The sequence below is a fragment of the Trachypithecus francoisi genome, unplaced genomic scaffold (genome assembly GCF_009764315.1).
Source record: "Trachypithecus francoisi isolate TF-2019V2 unplaced genomic scaffold, Tfra_2.0 Lachesis_group10, whole genome shotgun sequence".
NCBI classification, from domain to species: Eukaryota; Metazoa; Chordata; class Mammalia; order Primates; family Cercopithecidae; genus Trachypithecus; species Trachypithecus francoisi.
In genome coordinates this window covers 7,011,136-7,032,145 of record NW_022681455.1, presented here as the reverse complement: position 1 = coordinate 7,032,145, position 21,010 = coordinate 7,011,136, and the positions used below count along the sequence as shown (strand labels likewise).

General features: G+C 44.8%; 1 protein-coding gene and 1 long non-coding RNA gene across 2 annotated transcripts in view; one reads left to right on the top strand and one right to left on the bottom strand.

The window, feature by feature from the left end:
* Positions 1-15,607, bottom strand: part of RREB1 (ras responsive element binding protein 1) — a 202,728-nt gene extending 187,121 nt beyond the window's left edge. Inside the window, exon 1 of the mRNA XM_033216136.1 lies at positions 15,510-15,607. The gene's annotated coding sequence lies outside the window, so the exon portion shown is untranslated. The remainder of the gene's footprint in view (positions 1-15,509) is intronic.
* Positions 14,062-20,786, top strand: LOC117086688. Its single transcript, XR_004438535.1, has 3 exons — positions 14,062-14,141; positions 14,430-14,513; positions 20,625-20,786. It is a non-coding gene; the product is annotated as an uncharacterized LOC117086688 (long non-coding RNA).
* The last annotated feature ends 224 nt before the right edge of the window (positions 20,787-21,010 follow it).

Here is a 21,010-nt window from a genome sequence, read left to right as displayed (position 1 = left end):
TCCCAGCTACTCCGGAGGCCGAGACAGGAGAATCACTTGAACCCGGGAGGCCGAGGTTGCAGTGAGCCGAGAGCGCGCCACTGCACTCCAGCCTGGACAAGTGCGGAACACAGGTCTCAAAAAAAAAAAAAAAAAAAAAAAAAAAATTCAACCCCTGGCCAGGCACTGTAATCCCAGCACTTTGGGAGGCCCCCACAGGAGGACTGCTTGAACTCAGGAGTTCGAGATCAGCCTAAGCAACATGACAAGACCTGTCTGTACAAAAAATTAGAAAAAAAAAAAATAGCCAGGGCATGGTGGCACGTGCCTGTAGTCCCAGCTACTTGGGAGGCTGAGGTGGGAAGACTGCATAAGTCCAGAAGGTGGAAGCTGCAATGAGTCATGTTCAAGCCACTGGACTCCAGCCTGGGTGACCGGGTGAGACCCTGCCTCAAAAAAATTAAAATTAAACCTCAAAGGCCTAAAATGCTCTTACTGGGTCATTAGGTAAACTGGTTCCATACCTTCACAGCTAAATTCTTTATATAATCAAATTAGTTTTATAAATGATATTCTAATAATAATAATTTTAGAGGCCAGGCATGGTGGCTTATGCCCGTAATCCCAGCACTTTGGGAGGCCGACATGGGCGGATCACGAGGTCAGGAGTTCAAGACCAGCCTGGCCAACATAGTGAAACCCTGTCTCTACTAAAAATACACAAATTAGCTGGGCATGGTGGCGCCTGCCTGTAGTTTCAGCTACTTGGGAAGTTGAGGCAGGAGAATCTCTTGAACCCAGGAGGTGGAGGTTGTAGTGAGCCAAGATCGCACCACTGTACTCCAGGTTGGGCAACAGAGTGAGACTTTATCTCAAAAATAATAATAATAACAATAATAATAATTTTAGAATCAAGTCTCTTCCTTTATATTTAAACTGTGCCTTCTGTTCTTGTTTTTGTTTTATTATTTGAGACGGAGTTTTGCTCTTGTTGCCGAGGCTGGAGTGCAATGGCACGATCTTGGCTCACTGCATCCTCTGCCTCCCCAGGTTAAAGCGATTCTCCTGCCTCAGCCTCCGGAGTAGCTGGAATTACAGGCACCCACCATCATGCCCGGCTAATTTTTGTCTTTTTAGTAGAGACGGGTTTCACCATGTTGGCCAGGCTGGTCTCAAACTCCTGACCTCAGGTGATCCACCCGCCTAGGCCTTCCAAAGTGCTGGGACTATAGGCGTGAGCAACCATGCCTGGCCCTAATCTGTACCTTCTGGTTCTCGTATTTAACATGGTACGAAAAACCATTTCTATCTCTTAATAAGATATACTAGCACCCTGGATCGCCACCGTTAACCATAAATCGCGATTGAGCATATGGCAAGTCTATGTTAAAACCCATCTAAGGAGATTCACTTTATTTTTATTTTTATTTTTTTGAGATGGAGTCTCGCTCTGTCGCCCAGCCTGGAGTACAGTGGCGTGATCTGAGCCCACTGCAAGCTCCGCCTTCCAGGTTCACGCCATTCTCCAGCCTCAGCCTCCTGAGTAGCTGGGACTACAGGTGTGTGCCGCCACGCCCAGCTAATTGTTTTGTGTGGTGTTTTTTTTTTTTTTTTTTTTTTTTGAGACGGAGTCTCGCTCTGTCACCCAGGCTGGAGTGCAGTGGCCGGATCTCAGCTCACTGCAAGCTCTGCCTCCCGGGTTCACGCCATTCTCCTGCCTCAGCCTCCCGAGTAGCTGGGACTACAGGCGCCGCCACCTCGCCCGGCTAGTTTTTTTTATTTTTAGTAGAGACGGGGTTTCACCGTGTTAGCCAGGATGGTCTCGATCTCCTGACCTCGTGATCCGCCCGTCTCGGCCTCCCAAAGTGCTGGGATTACAGGCTTGAGCCACCGCGCCCGGCCGTTTTGTGTGTTTTTTAGTAGTGATGGGTTTCACTGTGTTAGCCAGGATGGTCTTGATCTCCTGACCTCGTGATCCGCCTGCCTCGGCCTCCCAAAGTGCTGGGATTACAGGCGTGAGCCACCACGCTCGGCCGAGATTCACTTTCTTAACTACCAAAAGGAAACATCATAAAAGGCAGCCTTGGGACCCTAGGGTTAATTTCATATGGTGGCTCCAAGAAACATGTTATATTTAACCAAATAAGATTCTCCTGATAAAGCTTAAGGATTCTTATCAATAGTTTCTTGCTAATGTTAGGCACTAAGAAATAACATGGATTGCCTGGGCGCGGTGGCTCATGCCTGTAATCCCAGCACTTTGGGATGCCGAGGCGGGTGGATCACAAGGTCAAGAGTTCGAGACCAGCCTGGCTGAGATGGTGAAACTCCGTCTCTATTAAAAAAATACAAAAATTAGCCGGGCATAGTGGCACACGCCTGTAGTCCCAGCTACTTGGAAGGCTGAGGCAGAAGAATCGCTTGAACTCGGGAGGTGGAGGTTGCAGTGAGCTGAGATTGTGCCACTGCACTCCAGCCTGGGCAACGGCGTGAGACTCCGTCTCAAAAAAAAAAAAAAAAAAAAAAAAAGGAATAACATGGATCATCATTATGGTCCATTAGAATGGTCACCTAACTTTTTAAAATTATTCCTCATATCTTTAGAAAACATTTGCGGCCTGGCGCAGTGACTCATGCCTGTATAATCCCAGCACTTTGGGAGGCCGAGGCAGGCGAATCATGAGGTCAGGAGATCGAGACCATCCTGGCTAACACAGTGAAACCACGTCTCTACTAAAAATACAAAAAATTAGCTGGGTGTGGTGGAGGGCCTGTAGTCCCAGCTACTCGGGAAGCTGAGGCAGGAGAATGGTGTGAACTCAGGAGCCGAAGTTTGCAATGAGCTGAGTTCACACCACAGCACTCCAGCCTGGGCGACAGAGTGAGACTCCGTCTCAAAAAACAAACAAAAACAAACAAACAAAACATTTGCATACACTGAAGCATATCCCTATTTTTATTATTTATATGTAATGCATACAATTACACACTGCTGTTACATATATATTACAAAACCTGCAAAAATGGACAATGCAAAGGACTTTTTTTGAGATGGAGTCTCGCTGTCGCCCAGGCTGGAGTGCAATGGCACTTCCTCAGCTCACCGCGACCTCCGCCTCCCACATTCAAGGGATTCTCCTGCCTCAGCCTCCCAAGTAGCTGTGACTACAGGCGCGCACCACCACACTCGGCTAATTTTTGTATTTTTAGTGGAGGGGGGTTTTGCCATCTTGGCCAGCCTGGTCTTGAACTCCGACCTCAAGTGATCCACCCTTCTCTACCTCCCAAAGTGCTGGATTACAGGCGTGAACTACTGTGTCCAGCCCAATGCAAAGGACTTAACAGACATTTCTCCAAAGAAGATATACAAATGGGCCGGGCGCGGTGGCTCAAGCCTGTAATCCCAGCACTTTGGGAGGCCGAGACGGGCGGATCACGAGGTCAGGAGATCGAGACCATCCTGGCTAACACGGTGAAACCCCGTCTCTACTAAAAAAATACAAAAAACTAGCCGGGTGAGGTGGCGGGCGCCTGTAGTCCCAGCTACTCGGGAGGCTGAGGCGAGAGAATGGCGTAAACCCGGGAGGCGGAGCTTGCAGTGAGCTGAGATCCGGCCACTGCACTCCAGCCTGGGCGACAGAGCGAGACTCCGTCTCAAAAAAAAAAAAAAAAAAAAAAAAAGAAGATATACAAATGGCCGGTAAGCACATGAAAAGATGCTCAACATCATTAGCCATCAAGGAAATGAAAATCAAAACCACAATGTGATTCACATCCAATAGGATGGCTAAAATTTTTTTTTAATGGAAAATATTTAGAAATAACAAATATTGGTCAATGTATAGAGAAACTGGAACCCTAATTCATTGCTGGTGGGAATGTAAATGGTGTAGCCACTGTGGAAAACAGCACGGAGGAGCTTAAGAAATTAAACACAGAAGGCCGGGTACGATGGCTCATATCTGTAATCCCAGCACTTCGAGAGGCTGAGGCGGGTAGATCGCTGGAGACCAACCTGGCCAACATGACAAAACCCTGTCTTTTTTTTATGTAAAAAATTTAAAAAGAAAAGAAAGATGAGAGGTTACCAGGGACTGGGGGAAGGGGGAATAGGGAGTTACTGCTTTATGAGTGTGGGCTTTCTATTTGGAGTGATGACAAATTTTGGAAATAGTGGTGATAGTTGTAGAATACTGTGAATGTAATTAGTGCCACTGAATTATATATGTAAAAAATGGGGCTGGGCGCAGTGGCTCACACCTGTAATCCCAGCACTTTGGGAGGCTGAGGTGGGTGGATCACCTGAGGTCTAGAGTTCGAGACCAGGTTAGCCAACATGGTGAAACCCCATCTCTACTAAAAATACAAAAAATTGGCCAGGCATGGTGGTGGTGTCTGTAATCCCAGCTACTTGGGAGGCTGAGGCAGAAGACCCTCTTGAACTCGAGAAGCAGAGGTTGCAGTGAGCCGAGATTGTGTCCCTGTACTGCAGCCTGGGCAACAAGAGTGAAACTCTGTCTCAAAACAAACAAACAAACAAAACAAACAAACAAACCATGGTTACAATGGCAAATGTTGTTATATATATTTTGCCACAATAAAATAGTTTTTTAGAAAGGACAAAGTAAAAATACAAATGGGGTTATAATATTTTCTTCTCACATTCCAGTGGGTCATCCTGCATGATGTGGGGCAAGGAGATGAGGGGAAGTTTCCAAAGCCAAACCCAAAATTAATGAATCGGATGTGGGGTAGAGGGAATACCGGAGAAGATAAAAATGTCTGAGCCTTGGTAATGCCTACAACTGAAAAAGAATCCTATTTTTAGGTGTAAAGGAAAGAGGACCCTTTTCTATAACCTTTCCGCAGAGCTAAATACAGACCATCTGGAAGGTCTCAGCATCCCTCACACCACAGACCCAGAGACCTGAGCCACCAGAATCACTGCACAAACACCAGGAAAGCCCTCAACACTCCTAGTCCCAAGCACTCATTATTAGCACACTTGCTCCCTCACTGCAAGGAGCTATGTAGTGCCTTACAAAACATTCCGTGCGCTTTTTCAATCATTTTAGGGTCTCAGGTAAGACCCAAGTCCAACTTAAAATACTCCTTTTCAAAACTGTTTTCAAAGTCATTTTCATCACTTTTCCCTCCTCTGGCTCAAGAGCATCAATCACGGTGAAAAGTGACAGGAAATAATAAAAAGATTAACAGCTCAACATCAAGAAGGACCTACACTGCCCGTGCTGAAAGTGTCAAATATGAGGCTGGCTGAGGACCAAGGTAATCAAAAGTAGAATAGACATGAGTTTGAGAGCTAAGCTGACATTGCAGGAGGCAGAAAGTCCTGTTAAACACAGCCATGACAGAGCAAAGGGCCGTCGCTGTAGAACAACATATTTCTATACCAGCATGTAATACTTAAATTTCCTGTTTGTGATCACAGAATTTCACTGTAAAAATAGGGCTTCCATAGATTGATGAATATTTTGATTTTAAATGAGAGCATTTTCAATTAAAATGTAAGATCTTGGCTTTATAATAAAGGTTAAAATTAAGACATGCTGGACTCTCAGAGCCATCTCAACTTGCCTTTTCTGTATAGATTTGTGATGCAGAAATATGAACCAGCTGCCCCTTTCCTTCAGCAATTCCACTGAAACTCGTGACTATACTGCACTGGGAAGGACAAACATATTCTAGAACTGCAACATAAAATAGTTGATTCATACACTTCAAATTGCTAGAGTGACTGTACCTTATTTTTTAAAAAACTTTTTTAAAAAAAATTGAGATGGGGGGTCTCACTATGTTGACCAGGCTGGTCTCGAACTCCTGGCTTCAAGTGATCCTCCCATTTTGGCCTCCAAAAGTGCTGGGATTACAGGCGTGAGCCTCCATACCCAGCTTTATTAAAAATAACTATGACATCCAAATGAAGCATTTAGAGAGAGCTCTCATTTGAAATACTGTATGTCTATGCTATTACGGTACAAAGTATTCAAATACATGTGTAAAGTCTGCTTCTAAACAGATTCCAGTAAGTTTTGTGGAATGGAGTGGAAGGCAAGGTTGTGAATATGTAAGTATCATACAGAATAAACAATCTCTTGAGTTCTTAACAAAGCTCTAGAATTGCCTATGCTGGGTATGGTTCTACCATTGAGAACTCTTCCACTGGTAATTCAGTCCCATCACAAAACCTTGGTTTTTAAAAGATGAGCCCTCCAAATACAGAGACATGTGCATCATGAATATTCTTGTTTAAAAGTGTTCCATTTTAGGCCGGGCACGGTGGCTCACGCCCGTAATCCCAGCACTTTGGGAGGCCAAGGTGGGCAGATCATCTGAGGTCAGGGGTTCAAGACCAGCCCAGCCAACATAGTGACACCCCATCTCTACTAAAAATACAAAAATTAGCTGGGTGTGGTGGCACATGCCTGTAGTTCCAGATACTCAGGAGGCTGAGGCAGGAGAATCGCGTGAAGCCAGAAGGCAGAGGCTGCAGTGAGCCCAGATCGCGCCACTGCACCCCAGCCTGGGCGACAGAGCAAGACTCCGTCTCAAACATAAATAAATAAATAAATAAATAAATAAATAAAAGTGTTCCCTTCTAGTTCCAACACTGATATTGCTTCAAAACTCTTCTCTCAAGGCCTTCCAGCATGCTATATTTAAAAAGTTGCCAAACTGGTTTTAACACATCTTTTCAAGACTGATAAGCAAAAGTTTACTGAAGCAGTTTTGAATAAGATAAACTCAGAATTATTCTATAAATTTTCCCAAATCTAGCAGCACTTTTTAAATGGAGGGTTGCTAAATAAGCTATAAATTTCCAAAGCCATGAGACATATACATATGGGAAGGCATTTCTCCTTTGGTAAAACACAAACCTACACCTTCTTTGGAACTGTAGCTCACATCCTGTTGGACTGACTGCCTTCAAACCTGTTTTGTAGGTATTATGAATAACTGAGTGCAAACAGTAAGTGGCTGTGAAAATAAATTTTCTAATGTGAAAAAAAAAAAAGAATGAACTGTTAATACAGTTTGGGTTGACTAAGAACTTCAGCAAACAGCAATAATGTTTCCAATCTTTCTTGTGAATCTTAAGTAAGATTTATTTAACTTTAAAAATTGTTTCATTTAACAATGTGGTCATTTACCTGATAATAGATTTAAAGATTCCTGCTCATTTGGATTTTTTTGGCCATTGATATCCATATTTTCATATATAATAATAAGCTGTCTTTCACTAGGAAGACAGTGGCAAATATCACCTACTTTCAGTGTCTGTCAAGAGAATATTTCTTACAGTACAGAAAAACAAAGTGGAAACTCTAAGAAATTGTGTAAATTAAAATCTGTAAATTCACAGTTGACTGGGTGTCTCCTCTCACTGTATACTCACAGGTTCAAGAAAACTTGAACATCTGTATCAAGATGCTCACACTACGCTGGACCTGGTGGCTCACACCTGTAATCCCAGCACTTCAGGAGGCCAAGGCAGGTGGATCACTTGAGGTCAGGCGTTTGAGACCAGCTTGGCCAACATGGTGAAACCCCATCTCTACTAAAAGTACAAAAATTAGCTGGGCATGGTGGTGGGCTCCTGTAATCCCAACAACTCAGGTGGCTGAGGCAGGAGAATTGCTTGAACCCGGGAGGCGGAGGTTGCAGTGAGCCAAGATCATGCCACTGCACTCTAGCCTGGGTGACAGAGCAAGACTCTGTCTCAAAAACAAACAATGACAAAACAAGATGCTAGCACTATTTGTGACTTTTTTTTTTTTAAGACTTTGACCTCCCAAAGTGCTAGCATTACAGGTGTGAGACACTGTGCCCAGGTTTTTCTTTTTCTTTTTTTTTTTTGAGACGGAGTCTTGTTCTGTCGCCCAGGTTGGAGTGCAGTGGTGCAACCTCCACTTTTCGGGTTCAAGCGATTATCCTGCCTCAGCCTCCCCAGTAGCTGGGGTTACAGGTACATACCACCACTCCCGGCTCATTTTTGTATTTTTAGTAGAGACAGGTTTTCACCATGTTGGGCAGGCTGGTCTTGAACTCCTGACCTCGTGATCTGCCTGCCTTTGCCTCCCAAAGTGCTGGGATTATAGGCATGAGCCACCGCACCTGGCCTATTTCTGGCTTCTTAAAGCCATCAAGGACCAAATTGTCTTTTTCTCTGTACTGATTACAATTAGTTACTGTGAAAGGACAGACTCAGGCAAGCCTGTCCTACAAAAAAACATTCTATGTGCCTCCTCTTAGGACAGAATACAAATGCTGTGTTTGCACATAAAACTATTCTCTTTCATGTATAGTGTTTTTTTGTTTTGTTTTGTTTTATTTTTACCCCAGGTTTCATTTTCTGACATTTTTAGAATACTTTCTTAATATTCTAAATGGATTTTTAAAACCTATATTCTCTTGCACAACAATGTGAATACACTTACTACTACTGAACTGTGTGCTTAAAAATGGTTAAGATGGTAAATTATTTTATTTTATTTTATTTTACTTTATTTTATTTTTTGAGATGGAGTCACGCTCTGTCGCCCAGGCTGGAGTACAGTGGCGTGATCTTGTCTCACTGTGACCTCTGCTTCCCGACTTCAAGCCACGATAATAAATTTTACATGTGTATTTTCCCACAATTAAAAAAAAACCCACTAGCCGGGCGCGGTGGCTCACGCCTGTATAATCCCAGCACTTTGGGAGGCCGAGGTGGGAGGATCACAAGGTCAGGAGATCAAGACCATCCTGGCTAACACAGTGAAACCCCATCTCTACTAAAAATACAAAAAATTAGCTGGGCATGGTGGCAGGTGCCCGTAGTCTGAGCTACCTGGGAGGCGGAGGCAGGAGAATGGCATGAACCCAGGAGGCAGAGTTTGCAGTGAGCCGAGATTGCACCACTGCACTCCAGACTGGGCAACAGAGCGAGACTCTACCTCAAAACAAACAAACAAACAACAACAAAAACAAACAAACAAAAAACCCACTAGACTCTATCAACTTCCACTGTTTATTCGGTAGGGGTGGAGCAAAAACAAAATGACCTACCCTTAGCTTCAACAGTTAGAGACTTAGAAAAATGGACAGCTTGAGTTATGTGTATGTGATGTTGGAGTCACGTGTGGGGTGTGGGGTGTGGGGTGTGGTGTGATCCTGCCCCTCAAACCCTCCATCATCAATTTCAAACATTCATTTCTGCCTGCTCATTCACCAGGCATGTAGTAATATAGACATGTGAATTTGTCTCTTTACAGCTTATAAACCAAATGGGAAAATGAAGAGCAAATGATAATTTGTAGGCAGATCATCAGCATCAAACTAATTCAAAGTTGGCTGTGACAACATGTATAACTGCTGCTCCATAGGACAGCCATTTGTTTTCTGACAATAAAGAAACATACAGCTAGAGAGCCAGGTGTTCCTTGAGAAAGGTGTTCATACTCATCACCTTTTAGAAATCCCCCTCCAAGTTTCTGACAATCCATCTATCCCTAAACTAGAAACATTTGTGGGTTTAGAGCCTGCAGCCTGCCTGGCCTTACCTCTGACTACTCAGCTCCCTTGAAGAGGATCAGCCAGCCTACTCCTGAGAGTACTGCCAAATACCACACCCTGGGTCTGCATATCCAAAGGTACAGGAAGTGGTCTGTCCAATGCCTGGGTGATTGCATCATTCTAACAAGCTTCAATGTACAAAGTTTGAGTCACTCTCCACTCTCCACATAGCTCTTCAACCCGAGTCTCCTTCCAGCCTAGCAGCAGGGCACAGGACTTCTGACACATCCCTCCACTCTTTCAGACCAGTGCTAAATTTGGAAAGCAGCAGGTCATCTGGATAAAAACAACTTTGAGCACCACTATCAGTGACCGTCCATCATATACAAAAGCAAATGAACAGGTTGAAACAAACTCATAAAAAGTTTGAACCCTTTCTCTCCCTGGGAGAGACATAGGAGGTCTCATGGGGAGGTCTCAGGCTGCACAACGAACTAGTTAAGGAATTGGTTCCCCAAAATGATCCATACCAGAGCAACCTGAAAGCTTTTTAAAAATACAGACTGGCCAGACACTGTGGCTCACGCCCGTAATCGTAGCACTTTGAGAGGCCCAGGTGGGCGGATCACTTGAGGTCAAGAGATCGAGACCAGCCTGGCCAACATGGCGAAACCCTGTCTCTAAAATACAAAACTAAAAACACAAAAATTAGCTGGGCATGGTGGCGCGTGCCTGTACTCCCAGCTACTCGGGAGGCTGAGGCAGGAGAATCGCTTGAACGCGGGAGGCGGAGGTTGCAGTGAGCAGAGATCACGCCACTGCACTCCAGCCTGGCTAAAGAGTGAGACTCCGTCTCAAAAAAAAAAAAGGTGGACTACTGGCCAGGAGATTCTGGTGCAACAACTATGTGGTGCGGCCTCTTAATTTGATGAGGCAGGTTAGGGAGCCACTGGGTTAAAGCAGTTTGGTTGGAACAGTGCTGAGTCAGCATATCAGCTCTAACTAAAGCCACAGGAATGACTAACTTACACTCTATGAGGAAAGAGGACAATCTGCAAAATTACATATATGTAATTTTATTAATAAATGTAAATTTATTAATATTAATTTATATATATATATTTTTAAAAATTATTTTGACAGAGTCTCGCTCTATCACCCAGGTCTCGTCTCGAACTCCTGGCCTCAACTGATCCATCCACCTCAGCCTCCCAAAGTGCTGGGATTACAAGCATGTGCCACTGCTCCCGGCCTGCAAAATTATACTTTGAGGCAAGTTCTGATTGTGAATATTCCCTAAAACTAGTCGTTTGCCACCAAGTTCAAATTTAGGTGCTCATTCACACTTGTGAATGATAATCACCTCTGTATAGAGGACTCACAGCTCTACTTTCAGCCCTGACTCGTTTATTGCCCCTAACTCACCTAAACCCAGCCACCCCTCCTAGCCTTTAATGCAAATCAACCCTTCAACCTCCCTTGAACACCGGCTTCCGTTCTCATTTCTGTTGATAGTCCCACCTCTCAAGGTGTCTCTGGATTTAAATCCTCTGTTATCTTGGACTCTTCAAGTTTCCTGCATTCCACATCTAAACACTATAAAATGATGACAATTTTTCTTTCCTAACAACTCACAAAGTACTGTGTTCCAAGCAATTCCCATTGATACTATCCTTGTCCAGGTCCCCTTGGTTCCCTGCAATAGCCATTCATGGTCCCTAAACTCCCACTCCAATCGGACCTAAAAGATTAACCTTCCCCAAATCCAACTTTGACCATGTATCTCCCCTGCTCAGAATCCTTTCATAATCCCTGTTACCTGCAATATAAGGGCCTAACACTATAATCTATCATTAAATTGTCATTTAATGATGACATTTAATGTCATTTAATGATTTCGTACTTGGTCCATCCCTTCTAGCAAAGCTGACCTACTCAAATTCCCCAAAGGCGCCCCGCAACTTCCTGCCTCTTGGCTTATCTCGCTAGGCTCATGGCACTAGGAAAGCCTCTCTCTTGCTAGGTATAAAAGCATGTACAGCCTTTAAGGCCTAAGTTCAAGTCCCACCATCTCCCTTTGAAGCACTTCCTGATGGCTGCCACCTAACAACCACCCTCCCAGAACACACCCAGCACCCCGCAACATCTGAACCCGAACCTTTCCTCCTCCCCCTCTCCCTTCCCTCGTTCCCTCTGCGTTCTACCTTTGACAAAGCTGAACTTGGTTCCTATCACTCCACACAGTCCTCTTGGCCCAGCCCGCTTTGCTCTCTGCCCTTTCTAGAAGTTCCTGGGCACTTTTTGTCTGACCCCTCATTGACAGTCATTCATACACTGGCTTCCTGGCAATGTCTCCCTAAAAAGAGCAAATCTCTTATAGAGAAGCAGTACAGGTTTACTACTAACATTTTAGAGACTAACTAGAAGCAAGAAGAAAAAACTTAAAAAAAACTCTTATTATTCCACTTCTCAACTCATTGAAACTTTCGTGTGCAAACCCATCATCTCTTTTCATGTACTTTTTTTTCTGCTTTTTTTTTTTTTTGAGGCAGGATCTGGCTCTGTTGCCCAGGCTGGAGGGCAGTGGTGCAATCTCCGCTCACTGCAACCTCCGCCTCCCAGGTTCAAGTGATCCTCCTGTCTCAGCCTCCAGAGTATCTGGGATTACAGGCTTGTGCCACCACACTGGGCTAATTTTTGTAGTTTTAGTAGAGAGATGAGGTTTCACCATGTTGGCCAGGCTGGTCTCCAACTCCTGAGCTCAAGTGATCTGCCCACCTCAGCCTCCCAGAGTGCTGGGATTATAGGTGTGAGCCACTGCGCCCGGCCTTACTGGTGTTTTTATTTAACTCTTCAACAGTTAAACTTCTTATATTTGTCATCTAGCTGTTGAACCCTTTGACTCTTAAGGGAACATGCATATACTTCTCTGTAACTCTCAAAGTGTTAGACATAGATCTGAACACACAGTAGGTGGCTCTGATGTTTAAAACATACATTCAAAAAATATTTTGGGGGTGTCAGTGAGTAAATGGTTCCAAGTACATTGCCCACAGTAATCTACATGAAAACCTGCTATACATAGATGATTTCTTGAAAAGCGCCCCAAAATGTATATATGAAATGTTCTAAATATACAAGAACATTCATAATATTAAGAATCCTATTGGTAATGTTTTCTTAACAGATGCTCATTCTTTAACTTGCTTTATTGATCTGATTTATAGCTAAAATACACATCACCCTATATATAAATGTCACATGAATTCAGAGATGGAATATGGGGGTAGGGAAAAAGGATGAGAGGAAAAAGGAAGTTCGCCACTTCGTTTTACTTAAATGTTCAATTTATTTTTATAGCAACAATTCGGTTTGAACCAAAATTTTAAAGTCTAATTATCTTACATGGAAGGAAATCCTGCTCCTTAACAGGGTGATACAACCTGAGATCATGAATGTGTTAATTCTTTTCAAGTTCCAAGAAAACTTTTGTATAACTCACCTATTTTCACTCAGAATGCAAGACTATTCAAAGTATAGAATTTGTCATCTTTCAACGACAGCTGTTCTGCAGTTTAAGCAAACACCGTAAATGAAAAGAATGACTTTTGCCAATTGAACTGAAGATTATCTATCCAGAAAATAATGTAGAAAATCCAGGCCAGGTGCGGTGGCTCATGCCTGTAATCCCAGCACTTTGAGAGATTGGGAGAGGAGGATGGCTTGAGCCCGCCCATGAGTTCGAGGCCAAGCTGGGCAACATGGTGAGACCTCATCGCTACAAAATTAAAACAACAACAACAACAACAACAACAAAAACTAAAAAAGTCCAATCTACCTCCCCAAAGAAGGCAAACTGTTTTTTTTTTTGTTTTTGTTTTTAAAGACGGAGGCTCGCTCTGTCACCTAGGCTGGAGTGCAGCAGCGCAGTCTCGGCTCACCGTAACCTCCTCCTTCCAGGTTCAAGCGATTCTCCTGCCTCAGCCTCCTGAGTAGCTGGGACCACAGGTGCATGCCACCACACCTGGCTAATTTTTTTTATTTGTAGTAGAGACAGAGTTTCACTATGTTAGCCAGGATGGTCTCCATCTCCTGACCTCGTGATCCACCTGCCTCAGCCTCCCAAAGCGCTGGGATTACAGGTGTGAGCCACCACGCCTGGCCAATAAGGCCAACTGTTATTATTATTCTCATTCTACTAGTGCAACAACTTCAGCAAGGTTTACCTAGCTACCAAAACAATAAAAATAAAATAAAATAAAGTAGACTGGGGATAATTACATCTCCACAAAAGTTTTCACAACAAAATAACTTCTACTTTTATATATTTAGAATATAATTCAATTGACCAGTTTTTGTCTCCTAAGAATATACTACATACTCCTTAAAGTAAAATACATCTCAATGTATGTTTATTTTAGAGTGCCTTGGATACAGAAATTTAATTCCTAAGTCAGCTTTTCAGATAACCCTTGAGAGGACAACACACCCTTTTTTTTGCTTCTGGATAAAAAGTCCCAGCAGTTGCACATTGCTTCTGGGTTTGCAGCTTCACTGCTCTTTGGGCCTTGGGTCAGCAGCCCTGCCTACACCTTGTGACTAAGGTCCATTGGACAAAACCAGATGAAAAAAAATGGGACAAAAACCAGGTAGGGTGCTCAAGAAGAGTTTGGGCTATAAACTCACATAGCGAAATTTCCCTTTGCAGTCTCATCTTTTATTTTTTTTTCTTGGCTTCGCTTGTTTCACTAGCATTCAAACCTAAAGCTCATCCCTTTTAAATCTCCATTCCTCCCTTTCCTCATCAGGTGCCTGGCGTGTGAGGTGCCACTGTGCTCATGAGGGAACTGGGCTGCTCTCCTTCTTCTGCTTTGAGGAGGGTCGGTTTTTTTTTTTCTTTTCCTTTTAATAAAGGCCTTTTCACATTTGTTTCTCAGGCCTTCCTCAAATACAAAACTGTCACTGTACCCTGCTCCTTCCAACTCTAGGATACCAACTTCAAACCTTTGATGAACTAAGTGGTAAGTAGGAAAACTTCGGTAAATGTACGGCAGCCTGGACATGCCTCTGGAAGACTCAAACCCTAACGCAGAAACGTTTAGTTCGTAATCTCTGAAATAGTAAAAAACAAACACAGAGCAAAACTCCACCTCCTCCCCAGCTTTCCTTTCACGTCTTGGTTCGGTAATAAGAAAAGTTAATCCACCCCCTAGTGCAGCTGCAGCCTCCTTCTCGGCCAGGCTCACCTAGAACATTCACTGCATCATTGCATCCAAGCCAAACTCAGTTACTGAGGCAACTAAGTTTTCCTTCCCAAAGGGTCACAGGGAAACACATCCCTCGGGATCCCCTGGTAACCGTCCACCGATAATGCTGGGGAACCACAACAGCAAATGACTCGCTTTCCAAGGCTGGAGCTGGCCGCCTCGGTCGGCCACAGCGGGGGTGTGCGTTGGGGGTGTGCAGCATCCAGTTACATTCCTGACCCACTTTCGCGTCCCCTCCCTCCCCCTCCTCTTCCTCCTGCTCCCCAGCAAGCCGCGAGGGCGCCAGCACTCCGAGAAGCCACCCGCGAGCACTCCCTAGACCGCTGCCGGCTGGGTGCACCCGGCGTCGGGCACTACCGGGGGGGACCCCGAGGGAGCCTGCCCCCACCCCCACCCCCGGCTTCCCTGCGCGCTCCCTCCTCGGCGGCGTGGACCCGCGGACACCTGTTGGCGACCTCAGCCCCTAGCCAAGCCCCCCCTCCCGCCCCCTCTCCATCCTCGCGGCAAAATCCCCTGTGGGAGGGAATGGGAACACTGCCCAGCTCCCGTTCTGCAAACCCCGCTTTGCTAGGAGGGCGCAGGGGCCGGCGGGCGACGTCTGCACAGCTGTTCAACTTAGCAAAGTGCAAAAGCGCCGCAGCCAAGCGGCGACTGCGTGGAGGGGATACTAACCCCCCCCATCACCCGCCTCCCCCGAGGCGGAGCGGGGAGATGGAGTGCGCCCGCCCCTAGCCCAAATCCTTTGGAAACCTGGGCTCCTCGCTCTCGCAGGGTGGGGATGCTGTGGAGTCCGGGCTGGGGCCGCAGGGGCGAGGGCAGGTAGCGAGCGGGTGGTGACGGGTGGGTGTGCGTTCCGGGTAGCCCGGTGCAGGAAGGGGGAGGGAAGCTGCCGTCGCAGCTGCAACTTCTGAGCGTGCAGAGCAACTCAGCAACTTTGCCTGCCCCGCGCGCCCCTCCCCCGCGCCACCGGGCCGGGCCGGGGGCTGCGCGGCGCCTTCGGAGGCAGACTGGAGTTGCGGGCCAGTGGGGAGGGGACTGGGCTGGGGCTGCGGAAGTGGCACAGCCTCTCGGGGGGCAGGAGTTGGGGGGCGCACCCACCAGCCCCGGGGCTTGGAAAGTGCGCCCGGGTCCCCACCAGCCAGGCCCTCGACTGCTGCAGGGCTCAGCGCAAGGAAGAGGGCGGAAGGATGGCGGCGGAACCATGGAAACTGTGCTGGGCGGATAAATAAGGAGAGGGCCGCGCTAGGCCGTCCCGGGCTGCCAGCATCTCTGAGGGCGGATGCAGCCCCCGGGGGAACCGCGGCTCAGCTCGCACAAGTTGTTCTTCTCGAGCCGCCGCAGGGCTGCCGCCCTCCCGCCAGGCTCTGCGCCTCAGCCGCCCTCGGGGGGCGCCGCCTGGAGAGGCAGGCCCCAATCGGGAAGCAGGCCGCCGGGGAGGGCTACGAGGTGTGGGGCAGAGGAGAGTGTGAAGGTGACCCCGGGGTCATCAGCTGTTTGTTCCGGGTCTTAAGGACTGCGCAAAGCCCTGGCCGGTCTCGCTGGTCCCGAGAGCCTGGAAAACCCCAGGTGCGGGTCCGGGAAGGTGGATTCAGGTAGTTCAGACACTCAGAAGCTTCAGTGGGGCTAAACTCAGGAGTACAGGGAAAGACTGGGAACCTAGGACGACCTGGGATAGCACTCGATGTCCCCGAAGTCGTGCCCACACCTTTTCAGGGCGGCTGCCGGGAGTCTGATTGGCAACTGGGAAGCAGGATGTAAACCGGGAGGCTCTGGCCAGGCCCCTGCGCTCAACCGCACCCATTCCCTGCAAGCAAACTTAGCCTCCAACCTTCCTCCCAGAGCTCACACACTATCTGACTCACTGCCGAGTTACTGATGCTCTCTGGCCAAGCCTATTGCCTGTAAAGCTAGAGGTTGTTCAATGGTGGTATTTTGGGGTTGAGTCACTTCAGGGTGTGGGGATCTTCAGACGCAAAGGGGTTATTTCAAGTGAAAGTAAACTACCTGCGCGGAGAAGCCTGGCAACCAGCTGAATGATTTAATTACATGCCATCTTAATTTAAAGAGATTTGCATGCTCATGAGGTCAGCTGGACAGTTACCTTGCGATGTGTACCTGGAAATTACTTTTTAACTGGATAAGGTCAATTAATTTCACACCACGAACGGGTGAACAGTATTTCTCTTTTTTGGATTCAAAATTTTGGTTCTTTTACTTCTTTTTCTCTTTTCTCTAATCCCATGACATTATTTTCTCCTACTTCTTAACGAAAAAAAAAAAAATCACCTTCTACCTTTTTCCTCTGAAATAATTATGAAAGTCTAGGCTAGAGCATAGTTTTCCAGAATATCATGCCAAAGAACTAAATCTTCAGTAGGTCCTTCAGTTATATTTGAAAAAAGGGCTCTGAGGTCGTATATCACAACACATTTATTCCCAAACAGTTTTGAATATTAACATCTCTCATGTCTTACATTTGGTGCCGTCTTAGCATTGGGTCATAGTTTAATTGGCAATAATCTTCTTTCTTAGTGGTCCATAAAATAAGGAAGTTTGAGAAATGCTGACTTAAACGAGTTAAATCAAGTGTATTTGTTACACAAGAAAACAAATACAGCAGCGTAAGGCCTTTCAGAATCTTTGATGTGCTAAGGTGTTTGTGAATCACCACGAAGCGTTTATAATATGAAAACTTTCCTAAGTATATTTGTTCAGTCACCGTCTTTGTTTTTGGTTTTTGGTGAGGATTTTGCCTAGGGCTCGTATTCCTTTTGGGTGCCGCTGCTCTGCTGCTGTAGGGATTGTGGCAGATTTGAACAGGGTTGAGAGAAATGTTCACGTTTCAAAATGATGTCATTAGGAATCATCAATTGATAAACCAAATTTAGTATAATTACCAGAAAGAGATAGACCATTTGAGGAAACATTTAAAGGCAGAACTATTGACATTTGGCTGTAGAAACTGAATCAGGACCATCTTTAGAGAACTGGTTCCAGGGAACATTTAGTAAGTCAGAAATTTCATGTATCTGATATATCTAATCCATCTTACACTACCTCCTGCATTATTTTAATTTGTAGGAGTTAATAAAAATGTCTTATTTAAATTAGACTGGCACTAAGCTACTCCCCAATTACTTACAAAAAGCCCCCCAAAACATTGTTATAGAAAAATAAGAAAGGCTGGTGAGCACATAAAAGTGTACTGTAGGCTGGGCGTGGTGGCTCACACCTATAATCCCAGCACTTTGGGAGGCCAAAGTGGGAGGATCACCTGAGGTCGGCAGTTCGAGACCAGCCTGACCAACGTGGAGAAATCCCATCTCTTTTTTTTTTTTTTTTTTTTTTTTTTTTTTTGAGACGGAGTCTTGCTCTGTCGCCCGGGCTGGAGTGCAGTGGCCGGCTCTCAGCTCACTGCAAGCTCCGCCTCCCGGGTTCACGCCATTCTCCTGTCTCAGCCTCCCGAGTAGCTGGGACTACAGGCGCCCGCCTCGTCGCCCGGCTCGTTTTTTTTTGTATTTTTTAGTAGAGACGGGGTTTCACCGTATTAGCCAGGATGGTCTCGATCTCCTGACCTCGTGATCCGCCCGTCTCGGCCTCCCAAAGTGCTGGGATTACAGGCTTGAGCCACCGCGCCCGGCGAGAAATCCCATCTCTACTAAAAATACAAAAAATTAGCCGGGCATGGTGGCGCATGCCTGTAATCCCAGCTACTTGGAGGGCTGAGGGAGGAGAATCGCTTGAACGTGGGAGGTAGAGGTTGCAGTGAGCCAAGATCCCACCATTGCACTCCGGCCTGGGCAATAAGAGTGAAACTCCATCTCAAAAAAAAAAAAAAAAAGTGTACTCTAAAAAGAAAGAAAGAGCAAGAAGCAGGTACAATTTTCCAAAGACAAATAAAATTGGAGATAGAAGGCCAGATGTGGTGGTTCATACATGTAACCCCAACACTTTGTGAGGCCAAGGCAGGAGGATCTCTTGAGGACAGGATAAGACCAACCTGGGGCAACAACGTAAGAACCCATCTCTACAAAAAAACTTAAAACAAAAAATTAGCTGAGCATGTTTTCCTGTGCCTGTGGTCCCAGCTACTCAGGAGACTGAGGTGGGAGGATTGCTTAAGCCCAGGAGTTTGAGGCTGCAGTGAGCTGTGATCACACTACTGCAGTCCAGTCTGAGTAACGGAGTGAGACCTTGTCTCTGGGAAAAAAAAAAAAAAATTGAGGATAGGAAAGAAAAATCTACCTCACTGATCCCTTACTAAAGATAAGAAGTAAAGCAGAGATTTTTATAAGCAAATAACATATCCTACTTAGAATGTTTAAGATACAAATATAAAATGTGAATTTATGTACATTGGCTCATTTCATGGTACAGTAATCCTGTAAGTTGGATGGAGCTACCATTCTTACCCTCAGATTGCATACCCTCCCATTCATTTATGTAACAAGCACTTATTGAGAACTTACCAGGCTCCAGACAGGACCCTGGACTTTGATGATAGAAAGACAAATACGAGAAAACCCCACTCTCTAGAAATTCAGTTTTGATAGGAGAGATGATATGTAAAATAAATAATTGTAATACAGTGTGACATTAAGGCTTAGAAAGGTTAATGACTTACCCAAGGGACCTAGAGTCAGGATTCAACTAGTCTTACGATTTCATAAGACCCACTCTCTTCTACAAGAGACATTCTCTCGTTTTTGCAAATAACACCATGCAGATATAGCTTTTGACGTAGACATAAAACCAAACATGTTGAATCTTAAAAGCCAGAAAGAAATTTAGAAATTACATAGGCTAACCCACTCATTTTACAGGCCTGGAAACTGAGACAAAGAAGAGAGATATGCTCAAGGTTATACAGTTATATAACAACCACATGAAGATTAGAAGCAAGGCTTCCCCACCCCCAGCTCTGTGCACTTTAAGGCACTGCCGTGCAGTAAGAGACAGTGAGAAGAAGTCTTAACAGAGCCTGTTTCCACTGCTGTGCAGTGTTTGGGCCCATCTCAATAAAGGCCTAGAGTGATTGTTGAATCCATGATAAAATGTCCCATGACTAAGCACTTATTTAAAGACATATTTCTCAGAGGAACTGTAAGGGGATTTCAGCTGTGTGAGTTCCTTAAAAGCAGCCACCATCCTTAGAAGTTGAAGATACAGTTGATTTTAAAAAGTAAACAAACATGGGATGTTTGGGGAAATTTGAATACTATATATTAAAGACTATTAAGGAATTATTGTTCCTGGTTTGAGTATTAGTGAATTTGTGATCACACTATATTTTTCAAAGAGTTCTCATGTCTTAGACATACATCATGAAATATTTGCACCAAAATGATGTGATGTCTGGTATTAAAATAATACAGCTTTTTTTTTTTTTTTTGGTGGGGGTAGAAAATGAAAAATATAAATGAAATAAGATGCCATTTGCTGAAACTGGGTGGTAGGAATGTGAGAATTCATTATACTATTATGTCTACTTTTGTGTATCTTTAAGAATTTCCAAAATAAAAAGGCCTTCTTTTTTGCCTACATGAAAGAAAAATGTTTTCCCTTCATTTTAGTTATGCACAGAAAGGGATATGCTCTATTTATTTCAGCCAGCTAACATTCTTCCTATGGAATATTAAGTTAGTCCCAATGCCACATCATCATGGAATCTATAGTATCATTAAGGGCCTCTTTGTGGGTAAGAAGAGTTGGTGCATTTCTGTTTTTATTATAAGATTTATAGAGCTGGTTTATAATACTGTATTCTTAATTGTATGGGTAATATATTTAAAACACATGTGGTAGCTACAGTTCTGGTTCTATTTGGAATGACTTTGGATTTTTTTCCCTTTCTGTTCATATAAGGTGTATCCGCATCTGGAAACGATCAAAATCTCACAAAGACAACAATGAATGTGGTTAATTTAAGGGATAGACACCACTGAGGTTGTAAGCAAGATCACTATCATTCAATAAATATTTGATTGGCAAAACTTCTGGTTTTGTAGGGAGCTGGAAAACTGTAACGTGGGCGGGATTTCTAAGCACATGGGAATGAAACTAATTGCAAGATGAGACTAACTTCACGTACTCAGATGCTTAGGGGAAAAATATTTTTATTTCACTTGGCTTAAATTTCAGAAAAACACTTTAAGGATGTGTTGAGCATCCCTTCCTGCTTTTGCATCATATTTCTGCTTTAAGTCAGTGGTTCCCAGTCGGTGGCTAAATACTCCCTCAGGGACACCAAG